This window comes from Watersipora subatra, chromosome 3, assembly GCF_963576615.1.
Source record: "Watersipora subatra chromosome 3, tzWatSuba1.1, whole genome shotgun sequence".
NCBI classification, from domain to species: domain Eukaryota; kingdom Metazoa; phylum Bryozoa; class Gymnolaemata; order Cheilostomatida; family Watersiporidae; genus Watersipora; species Watersipora subatra.
The window spans coordinates 19,151,520-19,155,584 of record NC_088710.1 but is presented as its reverse complement, the minus strand read 5'-3'; the positions used below and the strand labels follow the sequence as shown (position 1 = coordinate 19,155,584).

Below are 4,065 nucleotides of genomic sequence, written 5' to 3'. Positions count from 1 at the left end.
TTTGTGTACGTACTGGTACAGATTCTATAAAAACACATGGCTATATATAAAATTGGTATGAATGATTTTCTTTGCAAAGCTTATTTTACAACTACGTGGAATGTTAAAGGTGAAGCCTTCGCAATAATCACTATAAATACTCATATAATTAATTAAATTTGAATAGTGACAAGGCTTAAGGTTCTGCAACGGCACACATCTTGATCAATCTATAGATGCTAGCATCATTTAGGTGTCTAAAAAAACTATAGTCTTAAGAAACTTGCCGTTGCAATGCAGCTTCACAATCGTACTCTCCTTCACCATTTAGACTACATGCCATGCAGCAAAAAAGCTTGCCTTGCGCTTAAAATACACATTATCTGTTGACAAAGGCTGAAACAGTGAAAATGGATCCAGCTATTACAGATGTCACACTGTATCCACAAACCAGCGCGAAGTCTTGCAGATGGAACAGAAGGTAGAGGATGACTCCATCGTGTGACAATAGACTGCAACAGCTGTTAAATGTTATCCACCATCGTTCAATGCTTCTGTAAACACATGTAATATGTATTGGCTAGCCTGTTTCTTAAGGAATACACTCAAATACATAAGATGGAAATCTGAACGCATTCTTTTCCCCAGATCATTGTTTCATAACATACTCATGTACACACAAACACATAACGATTGGTTTTGTTTAAAAAATATTTCATTGAGTCTGCAATGGGCTGTCCCCTGAGCGGTATGCTGGAATTTGGTAACTACATATAAAAACAGTCATATGATACAAGTTAGTGAAAAGTTAGGAGGTCATTTCTTACGGAAATACAGAAAGCAGTTTCTGTTAGCGTTAATGCACAAATAAACATTGTATTTTGTGCATTTGACACTAGTCTTGTAAGAGCAGCCTTCGCTTCTACACCGAGCACTGTTCGTGAGCTTCATAAACTCTGGTAGATGCTATACTCCTCGGGTTCTCTCTAGTCAGTGGTAGAGGCACCGTAGTCCTTCTTTCAGTATTCTCATGTTCACTGTCACTACTGATACTGTCTTTAATCCTTTCAAGTAGCTGCTCTCTCATCAAAAAACGGTAGTCAAACAGTTGCACAGCATTGTTCGATGGGTCGGAAGCTCTGTGTAGCAGCCAGCAGTTTTTAACAGCGAAATCTAAAATAAGCATGATTACCCTTATTGTCCATCGCTTTGACCTCGCCATTAGTCTATGATAGGAAATGGCTTGATCACACAAGTCCACACCACCCATAGATTCATTATATTATTTGACGACTGCTGGCCTTTGTATTGTGATAAATTCTTTTCGTTGCTTGCACCATCTTCTGCAATCTTGTACTGGGTCTACACCATGCAACCAGGATGCCATCAAAATTCTTTTAGTGTCAAACCATTTCACCAAACTGATTGGCTCATCTTCACCTCTGCTCACAAATTGCTCCATCGTCCCTCTTCCTTGAGCTTTCATCTGCTCATTAGATGTAAAGCTGACTGGTGTGTACTTTGGGCTGATAGTACCTGTTAAAGAAATGCCTTTTTTAGATAGGTGCTCAATAAGAGGCATGGTAGTGAAAAACCTGTCACAAAATACATGTTTTCGTGGACCCAGGTCTCGGGTCAGACGCAACACAGCTCTAACTCCCTGTCCTCCTGAACCATCTGTTAGCTTGTAGTCACTGAATGTGCCTTCTCCTTTGTAGATCTCAAAGTCATACACCGCACCATTGGAGCCTGCAAGCACAAAGTTCTTCAAGCCTGTTGGGTTTGGCTTTCTTGGCACATACTGTCTTGATGGGCACCTGCCAGTGAATGAGATCATTTGCTCATCAATACTTAAATGGTTTCCTCTTGACGAACCTTTGCATACTTCTCGACTGTGGTCGACAAGTGGTGAAACCTTCCACAGTCTGTATAGCTTTTTCATGTCTTCATTTACTAGGGTGTTGTCTACTATCTTCAAATTGTTTCTTACCTTGAAGAAGCGATTCCTACACATTGCATTTGCTATTATTCGCACTGTAGTCTTCCTAGCCCAATACATCTTCTGTCGCTTCATGCCAATGCAGCCCATTATCAAACTAGAACCAAAGAATGTCTGAATTTCAGCTGCCGTAACTCTAAGTGATTTACCTGTATTTTGAGTATGATAACGAGTTGTTAAATCAGCCATCATTTCAAATACTTCAGTGAAGTATTTCTTAATTTCATCCCCTGGCCTCTCATCAGGAGAGGTTGGTTCAGCTAGCTCAGTCTTATTAATTTGAACAAATTTGCTGGCAAAAGTGCTACTCTTTCGGAAAGAGTAAACTTTATTTTGTCCTCTCTTTGATTTTTTCTGTGGAGATGGAGCTGCTTGCTTAGTCTGACTCATCAGACTAACTTGGTAAATTATTAGGATCATAGCCACTATCTAAGTCGCTGTCTTCTGATTCAGAGCTGAAGTCCAAATCTGACTCAAGCTCCTCTAATATAGCAATGGTAGCATCTGTATGAATTTTTCTTGATCTTCTTTGATGAGATTCCTAAAAAGTGATAATTATATTTGGAGGAAAAGAGAAGCAATAAAAACTTTTGTGTTTAGTGATTTTGAAATTAAATTTACAGGCATGAAGTCCCAATGTCCTGCACAGAGGACACTACAATTCAATGGCTCTTAAAAATTTATCACAACTCCTGTTTATTAATGTTTTTTAATGTACCAGTAGAGAAACATTTTTTAATTAGGAATTGAGGACTAAAAATAAAGCTTGAATAGTTTACGAAAAAAGGCATTTACTTGTGGAGGTTGAAGCACATACTGATTCTCCTGGAGCAGCCGTTTTGATTTCCTAACAGCACTAAGGTGAAGGTGACAAAATAAAAATCAAGAGAATATAATTCTGAAAATGACCTTGATAAAGGACAGTTGGGTTTTTACACCTAGAAATCATTACTGCTCGTAATAAATTATATTAAATGAATTTCGTTTGAGGGGAACGCTGGAACTCAGAGGGATATATTATGGTGATATATGCCTGAAAACCTGTGCCTGATCAAACAATAACAAAAATTATAAAAAACTTTTTTAGTTAAATCATTAAAAATGAAAAACAACCCTGTTGAGTCTTGTCTCATATATCTAAGGCAAATCAACTGACTATGACAAGCCTAAAAACTCTCTGATTGACATCATCTTACCTTATATGTTTTTAACTCAGTGGACATGCTAGGAATCAGGCTGATGATCAGAAGGAAAGGATGAACACTACACTCATAAAAGTATATGCCATAGCTTACTATAAACTTACTAGATATAATTGAATTTCGCTAAAATAATGTTGGAATATGATTCAATTGAAAATAATTTGGTATGCAGTCTATACTTTAGACTTCGTTTGACTTGCTTTTTTATTTTAATTTGCAAAAAGGCAATGTCTGAGAAAACTCGACCTCATATAATGGCATTACTTTTTGTGTTGAGACAAACACTTGCTGAAAATTTCATGGTGTGTTAAAAATACTGTATATAGCTGTGATGATAAACTTATGGAAGACTGTCTCTTTAATTTGTCAAATGGCAGTGCCACCAAAACAAAAAAAAATAAAAAATTTATTCTAAGGTACCTAAATTATCAAGTCAGACAAATAATTGAAACAAATGTTTGACTACATGCATATAAATATGGCTGCAAAAAGACAGTTTGTTGCCATACCTTTCAGTAGCCTTCATCTTTATGATCACAAATAATGTCACAACAAAACTTATGCTCAACGGATGTTGGGTATAAGGAATACTGAAAAAGCGAATAACAATTATCAGATTGATGAGCTGGCAGTTGTCAGTCCTGAATTAGTGCTCATAAGCTTGATTTATTTTGCTGGCTATGTGATCAGTGGAGTGATCAGTAGAGGTGTTGTAATAAAAACACCATAAGCATAAGCAAACTGCCATCTGCAACCATCTCCTTTCTCCATGGTCTCTGATGATTAGACTCAGCGTTACAGAGCCTGAGTTTAAGTTGAGGGAAATGTACGACATCACCATTGTTGCTAGAGGTGGAACAAGACAGGTTTTTTTCAAGTACGAGA

The 4,065-nt window shown here is 37.2% G+C and overlaps 1 pseudogene; it reads right to left on the bottom strand.

The window, feature by feature from the left end:
- Positions 1–795: 795 nt before the first annotated feature.
- On the bottom strand, positions 796–1,952 carry LOC137390222 (piggyBac transposable element-derived protein 3-like; annotated as a pseudogene).
- Between the last annotated feature and the right edge of the window lie 2,113 nt (positions 1,953–4,065).